Source organism: Urocitellus parryii, chromosome 15 (assembly GCF_045843805.1).
Source record: "Urocitellus parryii isolate mUroPar1 chromosome 15, mUroPar1.hap1, whole genome shotgun sequence".
Taxonomy (NCBI): domain Eukaryota; kingdom Metazoa; phylum Chordata; class Mammalia; order Rodentia; family Sciuridae; genus Urocitellus; species Urocitellus parryii.
Window position 1 is genome coordinate 47,698,817 of NC_135545.1, and position 20,001 is coordinate 47,718,817.

Here is a 20,001-nt window from a genome sequence, read left to right on the forward strand (position 1 = left end):
GTTTCTGAGCAGGCCCAGGGCAGATTGATGTGCAGCAAGGGACGGCTGGGTTATCAGGGAGAAGGGAGGGAGGATACAGAAAGCTCAGATAGGGTGCAGGTGAAATGTAATGAAGGCTGGAACTTGGCTGTAGAAATGGAAGAGAGGGGACTGGTTCAAGAGAGGCTGTGAAAGTCGGTATCATCTCCTGGAACAGACACTTGATTGGCTGGAATATGACGGTTCAGTGCCTAGGTGATGAAGGTTGACTTCTTTAGCTGAAATGGGCAGTCAGGAGAAGGAAGGGTTTGCAGTATGTGCCTTTGATTTCATGCGGATGCTAACTGCATACCCAGAATCCTAGAGCTCATTATTTCTGACCTGGAGCTTCCTGAGGTTTGGGGACTCACTCTGAGGAGGTGGGGCCACAGACCCTAGAGGCCCTCTACATCCTGAAAGCAGCTGGGGCCTTGTGGCCAGCTCAGCCCTGTCATGTCTCTTCCCTCCACACCTCAGCCCAGGATGGGCTTCTGCCTTCCCTGTCAAGCCTCTCAGCTCCCCCGCCCCCATGTTCCCTTGTACCTGACCCTTTAGCAAGGAAAGGGCCTGGCCCAACTCTCTGGGGACTACTGTTTTGCTCTCTCTATATTCAGAAGCTTGTTAACAACAAGTGTTTGCTGACTATCAGGACAGATATCTCCATGTGACATTTCACAAGGAGAGAGTCTGAACTTTCCCTGCATCTGGGGAAAACAGGCTTTTTTTCCTCCAGTTAGGCTGAACTCCCCAGGGACAGCTGCCTGTGTCCCCGACCAGCCTTTCTCAAGTACTTCTTCTTGTTTATTTATAAATCATTATTGTAATTGCAACATGTTGTCCATCGAGCCTTCATGTTGCCACTGCAGATCTCGCCTAGGACACAGACTGGGCTTTCCGCCACATTAGCCTTCCCTAGCTGAGCCCTGGGGGAGTTTCCTCCTACAGGACTGGTCAGGAAGGAGGGAACAGGGTCCACTCAGGAGGAGTGATGTGGAAGGACATGTTATCCCTGTGGTTCCCAGAGCAGAAGGTCATCTTCCTGGAGCGAGAAGGGCTGTTTCCCACAATTCTAATCTCTGTGATATCATCCCATCTACTAATGCAAGGTGCACTACCAAGAAAAGACAAGAGATGAGGGAAATCTAGAGAAAAAAAATATCATTTCTGTACATTTTAATATGGATGCTAACTTTTTATTTGTATAATACTAATATTATTACAACACGACACACATAGTTCTGGCATCTGATGTTGAAAAATTTAAGAGGGGCCTCGGCCCAGCCTCTTAGTGCAGGTAGATAAGACCCTCTTCACCAATGGACTTGGGTCTCTTGCCTTCAAGGCATTTTTAGCTACCCAGGAGGCCTCTGTTTCTCAACTCTGCCTAAGTTAGGAGCTGTGTCCTTAGCATCTTTTTTTCTTTTCTACCTTCCTATTTAAGATAGGGTATGGATGTGCAGGAGGGACACAGAAGGCAGCCTCACCGCTGTGTGAGTTAGGGCTCAAGAATGAGGCCATCCTCAAATGAAGTCACCTCTCCTCTTTAGCCTTGCAGGGCTCCAGGGCCCTGGAGGTATGGACCGGCCCTGGGACCCCAGGAGGCAGCCCTCACACTGCGCTGCCTCTTCTCTCCTGAATCCTGATGCCGTGGTAGGCAGCATCCTCAGCCTGGCAGGTCAGCAGCCTTCAGAGGAAGAAGCCAGCAGCAACTGCAGATAGCTAATTGGTCTAGAGGGAACCGCTCTGGTGAGGAAAAATCAACCAGTTATTTGTTTTCGTGGTTAAAGAGAATTTGGAGGGGAACGGGGTTGTGGAGAGGGGAAGGTGAGAGGAAGAGTGTGGGGAGAGGCATAGGGAAGGGAATTGCAGTGGTGAGGTGACCATCTTCTCACCCCAGTCACCACCCCCCATGCCTTTCCCACTCCAGTCCCTCTTGCTGTTTTTGCCAGGTTCCTTTGAGTTTGAAAGGGACATTAGTAGAATGTTGAGTCTCTCCTGTCCTGTAAGTGGCCCCCATTCCCATCCAAGTCCAGTTAAAGACAAAGTAAAGTACCTGTTATTTGATGGAGAAGGTGACTTGGAACCAGTGTCAGGAGGAAATGAACGCTTCTGCGGGTCAGTGTTTGAGTCCTTAGGCTGCACAGGAAAACAGACAGCCACCAAAGACTGTGAGGCCCGGTGGAAAGGCAAGAGGGAGCTCCTCAGAGCCTCGGGCCCTCCTTCCAGCCCCATTAGGTCCTCTAGGGAGCTGTGTGAGGTCCAGCCCGGGTTGGGTTGCCACCCACAAGGGAGTTTCTGGTGGTTGGCCTTCTCTGTTCCTTCCTGTCCCAGAAGGTTTGGTATTTCCTTGGATTCATGCTTATTTAACCTTTGGCTGATTCCTGGGGCCTCCAGCATAGCTCAGGAGAAGTTCCCGGGTGCCATGGAAGGGGAGATGGTGCTGGAGACATGAAACCTAAAGGGGGTGAGGAGAGGAATGGGGACCCTGTTCCCATTCCAGTGGAGAGGGCACTTCATTAGGAAGATGCTGTGAAATGTCAAGCAGATAAATAGTGTCGAAGGGTTCAGCCTAAGACCAAAATGGCACCTGTTTGAGGAAGGAATTTCCTTAGTGGCTGAAAAGCAATCCATACTTGACCTTAAAGCAACAGTGGCAAAACTCTAAGATGAAAGGGAGTTTTAATCTCTCAAGAGGCATTTCCTGTGCTTTGCACAGACGGTAACAGCTGTCTGTGTTCTTCACGCCCTTCCAACCTGGGCAAGGGACTTTGGAGGGCATTTTCTATGCACATTGTCAGTCCTAGCAATTCCTGACCATACCAGATCTGCAGGCCGACCCTGCCATTCACCTTATATAGAATGGGGAGAGGAGCCAGCAGGCCCTTGGTGGACAGCCCCCAAAGCAGCCCTGGGAGCCTCAGGGCAGGGCTGTTAGATTCTTCCAAAGGGGCAACAGCCTGTTTGCCTGGATGGTTCAAGGGGGCTCAATTTTCATGGTTTGTGGCTTAGTCTGGTCACGTACATGTAAACTATGGAGAGCCTTAGCTACCCACAGGGGATTCAGTGCTCCTCAACCCAAGACAAGTCACTGCCCTCTCTGGGTTTCAAGAGTCTTCATTTTTGAAAAAAAAATTAAGAGAACTGGGGATGTAAATCAGTGATAGCCTTTTGAGGCCCTGGGTTCAATTTCCAGCAAGAAAAACCAGGCTCAGTGGCACACTCCTGTAATCTCAGCAACTTGAGAGGTTGAGGCACAAATTCAAGGCCAGCCTGGGCAATTTAGGGAGATCTTGTCTCAGAATAATTTTTTAAAAATTTGTTTGGTCCTGGAGATTTAACCTAGGGGTGCTTTACCAATGAGCTATGTCTCCAGCCCTTTTTAATTTTTCATTTTGAGGCAGGGTCTCCCTAAGTTGCTTAGGGCCTCATTAAATTGATGAGACTGGCATCAAACTTGTGATCCTCCTGCCTCAGACTCCCAAGTCACTAGAATCACAGGTGTGAGCCATGGGATTATGGGTTTGTACCACAGTGCCCCACTCAAAATAAAATTTTATTTATTTATTTTTAAATATTTATTTTTCAGTTTTGGGTGGACATAATATCTTCATTTTTAAAAATTTTTATGTGGTGCTGAGAATCGAACCCAGTGCCTCATGCATGCTAGGCGAGCGCGCTACCACTTGAGCCACATCCCTAGCCCCTATTTATTTTTTTAATTAATTAATTAATTAATTTTTAGTTGTGGTTGGAAACGATACCTTTTACTTATTTATTTTTATGTGGTGCTGAGGATCGAACCCAGGGTCTTGGATGTGCTAGGCGAGCGTTCTACCACTGAGCCACAATCCCAGTCCCTCAAAATAAAATTTTAAAAGAGGGCTGGGGATGTAGCTCAGTGGTAGTGCACTTGTTTAGCATATGTGAGGACAGGATTCAATCCCCAGTACTGCAAAAAAAAAGAATTTTACAGAATGGCTTAGGAATTTGCTCTCAAATCATCTGGTCTGCCTGACAGAGGAGTGCCACATCCTGAGTGCAGAGGTAGAGCTGGGGGCCCAGGATGCCACTGTGGAAATTGGCTTGACCTTTCTTCTTAGCCGCTTGGATGCATTAAGCAGCAGCCAGCCGGCCTTGGCACTTCTGAAGAACCTAGACTCCTGCAGCTAGTAGTTATTCCCTTTGTGAGGATTTCCTCATCCCCCTCCCAGTCCTTGCTCCAACTCTGTCCTAGGTTCAGGCAGTAAAACCTGTCTGGTTTCTTATCATTCTTCCCTTCTTACACTGGCCACAATTAGGCCCTGGGGAGATGGCTAATAGGGTTCCTGTTTTTTCTATCCCAAATTCCCCTCCTCCTTACACACTAAGCTCTGCTCTAGCCAGGTTTTCCCAATGATAGGGTAGGAGGTGGGATCTCAGGCTGATCATACCAGGTGGTACATTTGCTAGGAGTTGAGGACCTACCTGGGAGGAGAGGGTAGGGTCTCACAGTAGACAGGGAAGGTGGTAAGGAAAGGGCCACACATACCACTGTGCAGAAAAGGCATGGGTATTTGGGGACCCTGAGGAGATAAGTTTGAGCAGAGCATAAGATTTCTTGGATCATTGCCCAGGACAGGGGGGTCTGACCAGAGATAAGCCCCAGGCCACACCCTGGCAGGGAAGAAGGGCAGGCTTTCTGGCAGAGATACCAGGCTGGGCCGGTCACATAGAATTGTGTCTGGAGAGGTGTGTGTGTGTGTGGGGGGGCGGGTGGGAGGTTGTTAATGATGGTTTGTTCTCCACAGACTGCCAGGTGGCCAGGGGTCAGTGTGATAAGAGGGAAGAGATAGACTTGCCTGCTCTGGGAGGTCTCACAGCTCCTGCCAGCCTATTGTGAGGCTCTTGTTTGATCTGCTGTTCTTGAAATAAGCAGCCCCTGGCCTCAGCCCAGCTGGGTTTCCCCTGCCTGGTACCACTCCCTTTTCCCTCTGGGGTCAGAGGAGATCTGCACTGGGGGAGGGGGCCAATCCTGGTGAGACTGAGTCCATCCAGAGCCTGACCCAGGAATTTGAAGCCATCCAAGGAGAGGGGTCAAGGCTCTGGGCTAAGCAGGGATTCTCAGACCTCTCTGGGTCATTTTGGTCTCAAGTTGTCCCTACTATTCAGCCAGGCAGACCTGGGCTCTGTGGGTATTTAGGGAGTCCCACCTTTGCCCCAGAGCATGGGGGGGGGGCTGTCTGCTTTGCTGGAAGGAGTTGGAGGTGGGAATCTGATGGGATTTGCATTGGAGAAGATTACTTGGGCTTCCCTGTGGAAAGAAACATGGTGGGCATCTCTTTTGTAGATTCTGGGGTTTAATAGCTGGGGGGCTACTGCAGATGAAGGATGACAATTTCTTGGATAGAATGGGTGGTTGTAGTTGTGGAGAGAAATTGGAAGATTAGAGATTCAGATGGTTAAAAAAAAAAATAAACCTGGGTTTTATAATAGGTTGGCTGTGGGAAGTCACGGAAAGGGAGGGTCCCAGATGACTATTATGTTTCAGGGCTAAATGGATGGTGTGGTTCCTTTCCCAGAAATTGGGAATATAGAAGTAGGACTGGGTTTGAAATTCTTAATATGTGTGAGTTTGGTTGGGGCAGTTTTTTCAAGTTTGGGGATTCTAAGATACATCATCCAGGCAAGGAGCATGCCTGTAATCCCAGTGGCTCAAGAGACTGAGGCAGGAGGATCACAAGTTCAAAGCCTGCCTCAGTAACTTAGCAAGGTCCTGAGCAATTTAGCAAGACCCTGTCTCAAAATAAGACAAGCTGAGGACGTGGCTACGTGCTCCTGAATTTAATCATTCAATCGCTGGTACCAAAAAAAAAACAAAACAAAAAGAAACCTCATCTAAGGAGTCGTGTTCAGGGAGTGTGACTGGCATCATTTGAAAAGTCAGAGATGATACTTAGAGGTTGAGCAGCAGTGTTGGAGAGACAGCCCTCCATGTCCAGGATTGTGTTCTGTTTTCAGCTGGTTTAGGGCATGGCTAGGCAACAAAAGGTACAAATGAGTCTTTCCTGTGGTTGGGGGACTCTGGCAGTGGGCAGTGCTGACCATAGGCCACCCTGGAAATCCATGCATATCAAAGGCTCCTTTATTGATTGTACATAGGGGTAGTGTCCCTGGCCAATGAAGGATTTTAGTCTTGCCCAGAATGAGCTACTGCTGGGAATTCCAGAGTATTGTTTCCCAGGCCCCTTCTGTTCTTGTGGCCCTCTAAGCTGGGTTGACCTATCAAGGATGGGAGTTTCAAGTACAAGTCTAGGTCAGCCCTTTTGTGTCAAATGGCAAAGTGATTCAATCAGGGACTTTTTAAAATTCTTTTAAGTGGAATGGAAAATGGTAGTATGTGTGTGCAAGATTGTGTCAGTTCAACTTCTTCAATTATAAAGGTCAAAAATCCAACTCAAAGTGCCCTTTGATAAAGGGGGATCTATGGCCTCATGTGTCTGTGGGTGTGGCTGGCTGGCTGCAGGGAAAATGCTACCACCCCCAGTTTTCACCTGGTAGGAGGCCCCTGCCCTCCATCCTCCCAGCCCTCTCCTGGGATTCTTGTAGGGAATCCTGAACTGGAGCCTTGGCCAGGCCAAGGGTACCTAGTACAGAGATGGCAGTCTGGGGAGAGACAGTTCCCTAAAGGAAAATAAGCTTATTGTTTGCTTTGAAGACATGATATGTTGAAGTAGGGGTAAGTATTTAGGCCCATGGAGACCTTGCGGAGGCTCCGTGGCCTGCCTTACATGTCAGAAGCACCACTGTGAACAAACTAATAAGGGTTTACAGTAGTTTATTAATTTCGCCTGTTAAAAACTAAATGCTAGAATGTAGGATGAACTTAGAATCATTGAGTCATTCCGTTTACATGTCTCGAAGTGGAGGTTGAGGAGTGTGCCTGAGATCCCCATATTAGAAGGCACAAGAATTGAGACAAGTACCTAGATGGTCTGCCTCACCAGCCAGGGGTCTGGCTGCCCAGAACAGGAGTGATTTATTCTCTGGACTGCAGGATAAAGAGTGGACATAGGCAGGTGGTAGCAAATGGCTCCTTCTTCCTGTGGCCCAGGGCTGTCTGTATGTAGTTGGTGTTATGAAGGGATCTGTCTGAGATGAGAGCCCCTTGCAGTGGCTTCAGTGAGGTCCCTGTAAACAATGACTTGGCCTAAGTCTGTGAATTCTGCCCTGGCTTTCAGGATGCTAACTCTGCTCCTGTGGTTTTTCCTTCCTTTGGGGCTATCTCTAGGGCTGCTGAGCTTTTTGGATTATACTGGGAATTTCCTGCTTGGGAAGCTCTGTGCTTCTCTGACTTCTTCAGAAGTGAATGCACAGGACAGTGGTTCTGGTTTCAGTTCCAGACAGACAAAACCAGCTCTCTTAGACCTCTGTTCCCCATAGCCTCTAATTTGGGAGGGTATAGATATTTCACCCAGGGTGGCCAAACCAAGGAATGGGTGTGGTAGTAAGATCTTAGCAGTGTGCTCTGGGCTTTGAGCCTCAGATTAGCAGGAGGAGACCTCAGATTCAATCATGCACAGGCGTCTTGCCCTGTGGGGCTCACTTCACTGGGGCCTCTGGTTCAGAAAGGGAAGGATGCATATGAGGGGTTGGGGGCTGTTGAAGAGTGTGAAGTTTTATACCAATATAGTGCTGCTGGAGGTCCAGGGAGCTCTGGGCAATTCTCATGCACTCCAAAATTCTCAGGCATGAGGTGGCTCTTCTGAGTTTGGGAATAAAGCCCCCTTTTATTCTGCTCATCCCCTTTCCTCCTTTAGATATTTGCTGACAGTCAGTTCTTCCCTCCTGAACTGTCTACCAGCCTGGACTGACAGGTGTGATCTGCCTGCCCCTCCTGCTTGGCATCCAGAGGCCCCTCATCTACCTGTTTCTGCCTGAGCTAGCTTCTGAGTCGTCTCCCAGCCTGGCTCAGAGGCCCCCATCCTCCTTCAGCTTAGCTGTCGCATCTCCTGTCATCCCTGGCTCCTTCCTCTCTGTGAGACAAACTTGATGATAGCCAGCAAGCACTTCCCAGCCTACAGTCATAGCATATTTCATCTTTGCAGGGAGTACGTGAGGCCAGCAGGGCAGACATTATCATGTTTATTTTACGGATAGGGGACCTGAGGCCCAGAGAGGTATGATTTGCTCAAAGACTCGTCACTGTTGACTAGCAGAGCCAGTTCTGGAATCAAGGTCCTCAAGCTTATTTCATCATCATCATTGAAAACTGTCAGCTTCTGGGCACATGATGGGGTGGGGACACCCCAGCCTCACAAAGGAATGCAAAGGATTTGAAAGCAGGCCCACTCCTTATGGCCCCCAGGTCACCCCTGCATAGTCTCTGACAGCACCGGCATGTTGGGAATCTCTGGAAATCCCTGTGTAACTCTGAGGTAGATAACAAGCCAGAAAACTAAGCCTGCTCCTGGGGGGCCATTGTAATAGACCAAGGTCTGTGTACCCCTCCCCTCCACATCCCCCCAAGTTGGCAACATTGATGCATGTTGTGTTGGGTATCATGTTGGCAGGGGGCTTAGAACTCAGGCCAGACCCAGGAGGATGAGTCATCCTTGAAGACGGGCAGCAGGGGCAGGGAGGGCCCCTGGCTGTCCTGGCCGTTCCTCCTCTCCTAGAGGGAGGGCCAGAGGCAGTGCAAGGAGAGGGCCCCTTTGCACCTACTCATAGCAGCTCATGTTGCCACTTTCCAGAGGTGGTAAAGTGATCACCTAGCAACCAGGGCCCTTTCTGCGTAGGGCACAGCGTATCATCAGCTCCTCACTGAAGAGGAAGATTGCTCAAGTAGAGGCAGAGAGAAGGGAAAGCAGGTGTGTACTACTGGGCTCCCCACGTCGCCATGCATCTCCCACCGCTGTTTCCTGGGACTGAACTTTGTGATGGAAAAGTGGGGGTGCAGGGCAGAGGTGTTTCCCAAACCTACCAGCAGTGTTGAGGCCAGAGGTTACCAAATGGTACCAGGCTGGCCGTGGGCTCATTACTACTCTCTTCCTAATTGGAACTTTCAAGGTCTCAGAAAGAAATTCAGAAAGATATAGTGACCAATGCAGGGATCCAGCTCTGGTTTCCTCTATTCTTTTTTTTCTACTTTTGTCTACCTCTTCTCCTGGAGGAGTGGGGGACCCTGATTGATGGATGGTACTGGGGATTGAACCTGGGGCACTTTATCACTTGATTTTATTTGTTTATTTATTTATTTTTTATTTTGGGACAAGCTCTCATGAAGTTTGTTTGTTTGTTTTTGGTACCAAGGATTGAAATCAGGGGCACTTAACCAATGAGCCACAGTCCTATATTTGTCTTTTATTTAGAGACAGGGTATCACTGAGTTGCTTGTGGCCTTGCTACGTTGCTGAGGCTGGCTTTGAATTCATGATCCTCCTGCCTCAGCCTCCCGAGTCACAAGGATTCCAGGCTTTGCCATCATGCCTGGTTCATTGCTTCCCTTTAATCTTCTGGTCCAGGCATAGATGAAAACATCTTTAGGTTTCTATTAGCATAGCTGCCACAGGCTGACCTTTCCAAAAGACATTGCTAAATATAAAAGGAGCGCAAAATAAAGCTAAAGAGAGGGTGTGTGAAGAATAAAAACAGCCTGGCTCAAAAAGTACAGTCTACTGGTTTGTTTCCTGGGCTTTTGGACCCTGCTGTTCTCTGCCATTTCCTAGACATCATCAAATCTGGGATCAGCAAACCTTCACATGACCTTTTGCCATACTCTCTGACTTCCTATGCTGGCCTGTCTCCCTGTCCAGGAACCCTTTAGGACCCATGTCACTATGAGTCCTCACCTTTGCCCTATCTTTCTTTCCCCTCAGGGTTCATTGGCTGTGTGTGAGGAATGCCTCCTTTCTTTATCTCCCCCAGGGGGTTGACATCTGTATGCCTCTTAGGGGTGTGCTCTGATTCTAAGTACACCTTGTAATATACCTATCTCTCTCTCTCTCTCCCTCTCTCTCTGTTTTGTTATTGGAGATTGAACCCCAAGGATGCTTTTTACCACTGAGCTACATCCCCAGCCCTTTTTATTTATTTTGAGACAGGGTCTCACTAAGTTGCCCAGTCTGGCCTTGAATTTGAAATCCTCCTGCCTCAGCTTCCTGAGTTGCTAAGATTATACGTGCATGCCATTGCAACCAGCTGTAATATATCTCTTCTAGACAAAGTGCTCAGGCCCGGTTTAGCCCTCAAGGTGCTAAAGGACTGGTGGTTCTCCAACATCTGATCTTGGCAGGAACTATAGAAGTCTGCCCACCTGGTTCCTTCTTCCCACTGGGGCACAAGAATAGAAACTGATAAGACGTCGGCCTTTGGCTGATAGAAGTTTATTGGGTAAATTAGGGGAAAGATTGTTCTGGGTTTGGAACAAAAAGCACCACTGAAATTATGTGGTCTTAATGAAGGAAATAGATAAAATCCTGGCCACAAAGCTGAGTTTCCAGACTGTAGCAACAGCTCTGTGTCCTGCCTGGCACTGGGTGGGGCCCAGGAGCCAGACAGGTCTCTAGACTTTCAGGCTACTGCTTGCCAGTGCGCACAGTACTCCCACTGCATGCCAGATGTTCAGATGAAGTCACAGAAATCCAGAGAACCACCACCTTAGGGGAATGTGGGAGCAGGAATGATTAAAAAGGGAGGTTAACTTGTCAGTTATAGCTGGCTCTCCTCACCTTCTTGCCAACATTGTGGCTCTTTAGAGAAACTTGCCCTGTGCAATCTACCTCCATGCCTGCAGCCTAGACTGTGACCTTCATGATATTGCTTGGTCTTAGAGGCAGTACATTCCACCTGGCCAGCATTCCCCAGGGCAGCATGGCCTGGTCAAGGGAATTGAAAAATAATAGCCAGAGGCTGTTATCAGCCCAGTGATGGAAGTGTGGCACATATCTGGGCCTGATAAAGGAGAACCTTTTTCTCACCTGCTCCTTCGAGTGTGACTTTAGCACTAGATGAGTAAGTGGTCCTGGATTTGAGGAGCATTGCACTTGGGCCCTTGTGTCCCAGAAGCGTTCCCAGCATTTTCAGGGGCTGTATCTTATTCTGTTAGAGCTTTGGGCCAAGTCTGCCCCAATGTGCCAGCCAGAATATTCTGCCACCGCACTCTGGCTTGCTGAGGACCTGAAATCCTGTTGCAGAGACTCCATGGATCCTGCCCAGAGCTTTCCTTTGTGAAAAGCAAAGCAGTCTGGTCAGTCACAGTGGCGCATTCCTGTAATCCCAGCATCCGGAGGCTGAAATAGGCAGGAGGATCCTAAGTTTGAGGCCAACCTCAGTAAGTTAGCAAGCCCTTATATCAAAAAATAAAAAATAAAATAAAAAGGGCTGGAGATGTCGTAGCTCAGTGGTGAAGTACCCCTGGGTTCAATACCCAGTACTAAAAAAACAAAAAACAAAAAATAAAAAAACTTCCAATGACGCAGTCTGTTGCCTGTCTTCCTGTGCCTGTCTTTTCAGGCTTAGCACTGGCTGTTGGGTGGATTCTCTTCCCTCTTCTCCCCATTCCACAGAGGATGTGGGGATCCGTATTTTAATTAATAAATTAATTGATTTTTGTATTGGGGATGGTACCCAGGGGCACTCTACCTCTGAGCTTTTTTTATTTTTATTTTTTTTTATTTTGAGATAGGGTCTCACTAAGTTGCCCAGGCTGGCCTTGAACTTGTGACCCTCCTGCCTCAGCCTCTTGAGTCACTGGGATTACAGACTTGTATCACCACATCTGGTTAGATGCTGGATTTTCAGTTGGGTTCTTCAACTCCGGGCCAAGTCTTTCTGTAAAGACTGTTCTAGAGGCTTCCAGAGGCATAGCTTTTCCTTCCTGTATGTATGTTTTAGGACTTGTATTACCCAAGCTCAGCCCTTTTCCATCAGCCTCTGCTGGGATCCAGCAGGCCTGAGTCTTCTCCAGGGTGGCCAGCCTTCCAGTGCTCCCAGGTGGAGGGAGGGGCAGAATCCAGGCTAGAGCCCCTGGCCATGTCCCAAGCTTGGGAAGAGCCAAGTGAGCAGAAAGCAAAGGCACCAATCCCACTCCTTTCTCCCAAGTTCAGAAACTTAGTGTTGACAGCCACGGGCTGGAAACTAGGGAAGGAACACCATGCCCCCTTTCCACCGTGTTGTGTTCCTTTGGGAAAGCAATTTTTCTTTGTCCCCAGCCCCTGGAGCTTCCTTCCCAGGCGGGATGTTCTTGCCCAGGATTGTTCCAAGGAACCTATGTGGCGTCGTGGGCTCTGTTATACTTCACTGATTTCCAGCCCTGTTTGTGCCTGAGTTGGGGAAACGAGGTTGAAATTTATTTATTTATGTTTTTGTTTGTTTGTTCTAAATTTGTTATACAGGACAGCAGAATGCGTTTAAATTCATGGTAAACATATAGAGCACAATTTTTCATTTCTCTGGTTGTACCCAAAGTAGAGTCACACCATTTGTGTCTTCGTACATGTACCTAGGGTAATGATTTCCGTCTCATTGAGAGGTTGAAATTTATCTGGAAAAAGCTCTTGCTCTACTTCCTTTTCACCCCTTTTCTGGAGTGGATCTTGAGGGAACAGATGGGACTCTGAAATTTCTCTTAGTCCTCTGACACCAGGCCAAGAGAGTGTTATTTGTTTGGGGAAGTGGGAGGGAGTGGTTGGGGAGGATGGGACGGACCAGTATTTTTATTTGGTTGGTACTGGGAATTGAACCCAGGGGTGCTTTACCATTGAGCTACATCCCCACCCCTTTTTTTCACCACATTTTTAATTGATGCATTATAGTTGTACATAATGATGGAATTTGTTGTTACATATTTGTCTGTGCACACAATATAACAATATAATTGGTCACCAGCACTTCCCCTCCATTCCCACCTCCCACCCTTTGGTCCCTTTCTTCTACTGATTTCCCTTTGATTTTTAAGAGCTCCACCCCCACCTTTCTTTTCCTTTTTCCTCTCAACCTTCCAAATACAAAAGAAAATGTATGACCCTTGATCTTCTGAGCTTGACTTATTTCACTTAGGGTGATAGTCTTCTAGTTCCATCTATTTTCCTGCAAATGGCCATAATTTCATTTTTCTTTTTGGTTGAATAAAACTCCATTCTATGTATCTACCACTTTTTTAATCCATTCATTCGTTGATGGACACCTAGGCTGGTTCCGTAGTTTGGCTATTATGAATTGTCCCAGCCCTTTTTATTTTTTATTTTGAAACAGGGTCTTGCTAAGTTACTGACACTGGCCTTGCACTTGATTCTCCTGCCTCGGCCTCCCTAGCTGCTCTTTTTCTTTAAGGAGAGTGAGTCCTGGGGTACCAGTCTTGGAGGTTGGTTCCTTCTTGGCATCCTTCATAGAAGGGCAGCTCTCCTGGAGGAAGGCTGTTCTCATAGCTAAGGAACACTGTGTGGTGGGGAAGTTGGAAGGGTTGCAAGGAGCCCTGAAAACAGAGCAGCCCCACTGCTCTGCTCCTGGACAACAGGAAGCTCTCCTGAATGTTACCAGAGAGGAGCCACATCCTTTGGTGATGTGGCCCAACAAGAAAGGAAGGGCCAGGGTTCTGCCCTTGCTTGTTACCACTCCCCCCATGTGGATCATTAAATATTTGTTGAATGAAAACATCTGCTTTTCTTTTGCCATTCAAAGTATTCTCTAGACAGTAGACAAGCACAGAAGGAAAGAGAGATCTTGAAGTATCTTGGTGGATCTTTATTAAACATTCGTGATATGACAAGTCAGTCATAAGCAGTGATGAGCAGCCATAGCACCTGCCACTTTGAACCCTGTCTTCAAAGGAAATCAGACAATCAGCACCCAAGTCCCTTCACCCTGGGCATGGGTGCATTCAGATCCCATTGGAGATGTCAGAGGGCAGAGATGGAGTCCAAACTCCTAGCTGTGCAGACTCGCCTCTGGCTTCCCCTAGGTCACTAATTATCCATCCCAGTCTGCTCCCTTCAGAAGTCTCCAAAGGACCTTAGATCAATATCTATCTATCTATCCCCCCTTCTTTAGGTTTTTCTGTCTCAGGCTTTCAGCCCTGTGGAGAAACCCCTTGTTTTCCCTAGAATCTTGGTGCTGACCTGGGACTTGAGAACCCCAGGCCTGGCCACTGTGGATGGGCCTCACAGAGCTGTTTAGAACCAGCTCAGGTCAGGCCTCTGTTCTGTGTGGTTTGATGGTGTGGCAGCTGGGGAAGAGGTGACAGGCTCCATGACCCACAGATTCTGACACAGCACCCTTCTCTGCTCAGCCTGGAAGCAAGGGTCAACCAAGCAGAGCCATCTGTGAGACCTCATCCTTCCTGAAGGCTGGTGTCTGCCTCTGTGGGTGGGGCGGGCAGTGCCTGTGGTTAGCCAGAAAGGAAAGGCTGAAGCAAGACAAGGATGGGCCTGGGGAGGCTGGAGGTGTTGACAGGTCAGAGCCAACTCTGTATAGAAGGGGCTATGCCTCCGGATGCCAATCCAGGGCTATGGGTCTCCAGCCCAGAAATTACCCAGGGTGGAGTGGGAATCACCAGAACTGGGGCCTCAACATGTCCAACTCAAGATGACATCCACTGAGCAAGGAGCTTTTGGCCTCTGATTCATTCAGAACCCCTTCGGGAGGGTGACTTTCCCATTTTGCAGAGAAGGACACAGATCGGAGAGGGTAAATTGTTAATAGCTGTTAGGGGCAAAGCCAGAATGTGAATCCAAGTTTTTCTAGATACTTTCATTTGGGAGGCTTTGAGCCGAGTGTGAATAGGTGAGCAATCCAAAAGCGCTCGCTGGGATGGTCTACCGCCAGTGGCCCGCAGTTCTTAGGGTAGTGAACAGAGTTGCATCATAGGAACCTGATGAGAGTCTGCAGATAGAACCTTAAGACGGGCACTGCCACTGGTCCCACTGTCCAAGCAGCTTCTTCAGCTTGGACACACCCCCTGTTTCCCATCTCATGTTTCTCGGTGGTTCAAGAGAAGTCAGAGAAAATGCTCACTTCTAGATGTCAGCGATAGAAGAGTGGGGACAGAATATAATTACACTTCATCTGCTTCCTTATATAATTATAAAAATGGTTTCAAGGCATTTTTTTTCATAACTAGTATTTGTTTTGATCCTTATAACCCTGAGGTTATATGTAGGGATGATACTCAACTGAATAAACATTTATTGGTGTCAACTATATGTAGGATGGTGCTAGATTCTATAGTGGGACAGATAATGAATTAAATAACATGGTCTCGGTACTCCTAGAGTTTATGTTTTAAGTGAGGGAGGTAGACAGATTCAAATCATCTTAGTTTCAGTGTAGGATCTTAATAAATATGGGCCAGATTTTGCTTTTGATCCAAATTAGTTTGTAAGCCCCAGAGGGTAGGGCATTATGAGAGAAGAGGCTTGGGAGGAGAGCCTGGTTTGTGGATCTCCAAATGCTATTTATGTTAAGGACTTTACCTTGACCTCATGAATGAGGGCACATCCATGAGCACATTTAAAACAAAATTCTTTTTTTTTTTTTTTTTTTTTTTAAAGAGAGAGTGAGAGAGGAGGGAGAGAGGGAGAGAGAGAATTTTTATTATTTATTTTTTAGTTCTCGGCGGACACAACATCTTTGTTGGTATGTGGTGCTGAGGATCGAACCCGGGCCGCACGCATGCCAGGCGAGCGCGCTACCGCTTGAGCCACATCCCCAGCCCTAAAACAAAATTCTTGAGAAATGAGCTCATTAAGTTGCCAAGGTTGGCCTTGAATCCTCCTACCTCAGTAGTAGCTGGGATCACAGGCATGCACCACTGTGCCCAGCTCATGAGTGTTTTAATGCAGGAAGATGATCAGTCTGTGATACACTTGCGCAGAAGGCAGGTTTATTTTATTTAGCTTTTTTGGAGGGATGGGAATGCTGGGTATTGAACCCAGAGGCATTTTGCCACTGAGCTACAACCCCATTTCTGTTTGTTTGATTGAAGGAAGGGTCTAGTTAATTGCTGAAAGTTTCCCCCAAGTTGCTGAGTGCTACTGTTGAACTTGTGATCCTCCTGCCTCAGCCTCCTGAGTCACTGGATTACAGGCATGTGCTACAATGCCTGACAGAAGACAGGTTTAGAACTCAAAGAGAGAAGAGCAGCAGGCTCTTAGATTTGGGAGATGATGTACAGTAGAGCAGCAAAGACCAGAAAGGGCTGAGGGAACTGGGAATGATGCTCAGTGGTAGAGTGCACATCTAGCAATCCCTGGTTCAATCCCTGGTCTCTCTCTCTCTCTCTCTCTCTCTCTCAATCCCTGGTCTCTCTCTCTCTCTCTCTCTCTCTCTCTCTCTCTCTCTCTCTCTCTCTCTCAGACACACACACACACACACACACACACACACACACACACACACTCCTTAGTTCTTAGATTGTTTACTAACTCTGCTGGCCAAAGTGGCACATATCCGTAATCTCAGCTACTTGGAAGGTAGGAGCAAGAGGATCAGTTAAATGCAGGAGTTTGACCCAAAACTGGGCAATGTAGATCCCATCTCAAAATAAAGAATCCTGGCTAATCCTCAGTAGCCAGGATTACAGGAGCTGCTGCATGCAATGACATGCTCCTGTAATCCTGGCTACTGAGACGAGACAGGAGGATCACAAGTTCAAGGCCAGCCTCAGCATTTAGCCAGGCAGTTTAGGAAGACACTGTCTCAAAATAGAAAGCGCTGAGGATGAAGCTGAGTGGTAAAGCATCCTGGGTTCAATCTCCAGTACTGAAAACAAACAAAAATAATAAATAAATAAAAGTGAATTATTGCTTGGTAGCAGCCTGGACTAGAATTTGGCTCCTGAATCTACTGCTCTTCTGATGAACAGCAAAATGTCAGGCTGGACCCGCTGCAGGTGGGATGGGGACTAAAAGAGCCAGATGGGACTGAGCATTAAGGGTTTCCATATGGCCAATATGCATTTTTCATTAGCTAGAAGAAAGATGTAAATGGTCAGGTACTATGGAAGTTGCCCTCTTCAGTGAAGGCCTGCTCTGTCCACATCTCAAAGATCCAGTGGGCAGTAGCATACTTGGCTCCCATCCCTGTGTGAACTGGAATGAGGGTGGGGGTGGGAATGGGAGCGCATCAGGACTTTTGATCAGCTTACCCCAGAGTATCATATCAGTCTGAGTCCGTCAGTGTGCTGGCCAGAGTTCTATCAATCTTGTTAGAGATGGTTTGATATTCCTTCCCCAGAGACAAACATTGGCAGGGATCCCTACTTCCCTGGTACAAATAGTTTAGTTCAATCCATCCCATTGAGATGGCACTGTAAATTTATACTCTTAAACACAACAGTTACGCATAAAAAGATAAAATTCTAAAAACGTCATGCTCTTCCCCTCTTCCCAATCCCTGCCACAAACAACATTGGACAGACATCCCTGTGGACGAGAACTGGAACAGGAACACACAAGAAAGCAGGGCTGAAGCCACAGGCCTGCTGGTCTCTGAGTCTTGAAGCAGAAATTTGGGCTACAGCAATAAAATGATTTCATATGGAGCATTGAATTGGAGCTGGCACACTGCTAGAATCCAAGGGCTAGGTAAATGAGTTGAAAAAAAAAATTGCTGCTGACCCTTCCCTTGGGCTGTGATTTATTTTTTTTATTTTCATACTGTTTCTTCAAATCTGGAATTCTTAGCCATTATTCCTTCAGCTATCATTATTTCTTTTGTCATTTCCTTTATTCATATTTGAAATTCCTATTAGATATATGCTAAAGGCTCACCATCTGTCTTCCATGTGTGTGCTCCATCCTAGATGAATTTCTTAGTATTGTCTCCCAATTCCATGATTTCTTCTTTTTTTATTATTTATTTTTTTAGTTGTAGTTGGACACAATAAGTTTATTTTATTTATTTTTATGTGGTGCTGAAGATCAAACCCAGGGCCTCACACATGCTAGGCAAGTGCTCTACCGCTGAGCCACAACCCCAGCCCCAGTTCCCATGATTTCTTCATGTCCAGTCTGAAGTAATCTACTGTTTCAAATTCTAACACCACTATTTTGTATTACTTTTTTTTCTTCCTTTCTTTTTTTTTCTTTTGAAATAGAATATTGCTATGGTGTCTATGTTGCTCAAACTGGCCTTGAATTTGGGATCCCCCTCTTCAGCCTTCTGAATAGCTTGGAGTAAAGAGCAGTAGAAACAGTATGGAAATCAAACAGAAAAAGTCATGTTACTAGACATAGTAAAACTGCAGAGTAAAGAGAGGATGGTAAAAACTTCGAGAGGACAGGCTCAGCTGTATGGTGCTTGCCCCCGCAAAAGAAGTCGGGCACAGTGGTACATGCCTGTAATGCCAGTGATTTGGGAAGCTGATGTAGGAGGATCACAAGTTCAAGGCCAGCCTTGACAATTTAGTGAAACCCCCATCTCAGAAAGCCTGGAAGGCTGGGGATCTAGCTCAGTTGGTAGAGTGCTTGCCTTGGGTTTAATCTCCAGCCCACCAAAAAAAAAAAAAAAAAAAAAAAGAGCAAAAGATAAAGAAAGCTTGGGGATGTAGCTCAGTGGTAAAGCACTACTGGGTTCAATACCCAATACCAAAAAAAGAGAGAGAGAGAGCAAGAAAGAATTTCTAGATATCTTAAGACAATTTTGTTGCCAGAAAATCCTTGCTAAAAGAAAAGTAAATCCATATGGGAAGAAGCAGGTTTCTGGTGCCAGTGGTGAGCACAGAAATTGTCACATTGAGCCAGGTACATGCCCTGTAGTCTTAGCTACTTTGGGAGGCTGAGGCAGGAGGATCACTTGAGCCCATGAAAGACTGTTAAGCAAGAAAGGGATAGAAGCAGGCAGAGAGGGAGGGAGGGAGAAAAGAAAATAAATTGATACATTATGTTGTACATTTAATTACCTTTTGAAGCATAGCAGGATACTTTCTGCTACAAGGACAGAATAACCTGCTATAAAACTATAAAAAATGTTGCCAGGCACGGTGAGGCAGGAGGATCCCGAGTTCAAAGCCAGCCTCAGCAAAAAGTAAGGTGCTAAGCAACTCAGTGAGACCCTGACTCTAAATAAAATACAAAAAGTAGGGCTGTGGATGTGACTCAGTGGTCAAGTGCCCCTGAGTTAAATCCCTGGTACCCCGCCTCAAAAAAGAATGTTGAGAATGGGTGTGTAACCCCCTGATAAACTTCTCAGCATGCTTGAAGTCCAAGGTTCAATCCCAGAGCCAAAATTAAAAAAAAAAAAAAAAAAAGATTAAATAGATTAACTGACCAGTGTAGAGGTAGCAAAGTTCCAGGCTTCCTTTCATGTGTCTCTTTTTCAGGAAGAATTTTTCCAAGAAAGCTCTAGTTGATACCTTCTTAGGTCTGCTTACCCTAAGTTGGATCATCTTCAAACCAGTTCCTGGCAAAAGCAAACAAACAGGCTGGCTGTGGTTGGCTTTGACCAGTCTTGCCTCATCTCCTGGGACTGGGTCTTTAGCTGCCTGAACAAGTCAGGATTTTGTTGGCACAAAAAGAGAGTTACTGCTGGTGGGCAACCAACATTGTCTGCTACAGATGGCAAAACACATGAAGAGCCAGCATCTAATTGGGTTTTTAATTTAAAAAAGGAAAACTAAAATTGTTAACTACATTATCAAGGAAGAATAGGGTAAAATAAAGTAGGGAACTCCATTGTTAAATCATATCAGAATTCTGCCTTGTTCAAGGGAATGACACTATTGGAAAACTAGACTTCATTGGGAAAAAATATATGTGTGCTAACAATTTAAGATAATCACTAAAAGAAGAGCAATATCATTTCTAAACCAGGGAGAAAAAAAAAGTGATAGGATTGGGGATAATGTGTCAATCCACTGAACGTCAGGAAAAGAGAAAAAGCTAAAGAAATAATAAAGTAAGATAGTAACATAAGTGCAAAGCCAGAAATATGTTGGATTCAAAAAAAGATGGTGCAGTGGTGCATTCCTGTAATCCTAACTACTCTGGTGGCTGAGGCAAGAGAATTGAA

The 20,001-nt window shown here is 46.7% G+C and overlaps 1 protein-coding gene and 1 long non-coding RNA gene across 3 annotated transcripts in view; one reads left to right on the forward strand and one right to left on the reverse strand.

The window, feature by feature from the left end:
* Positions 1–20,001, forward strand: part of St3gal2 (ST3 beta-galactoside alpha-2,3-sialyltransferase 2) — a 50,922-nt gene that overhangs the window by 6,228 nt on the left and 24,693 nt on the right. The window lies entirely within an intron of this gene.
* Positions 1,263–2,502, reverse strand: LOC113190136 (uncharacterized). Its single transcript, XR_003301745.2, has 3 exons — positions 2,387–2,502; positions 2,072–2,154; positions 1,263–1,761 (listed from the first exon to the last, which is right to left on the reverse strand). It is a non-coding gene; the product is annotated as an uncharacterized LOC113190136 (long non-coding RNA).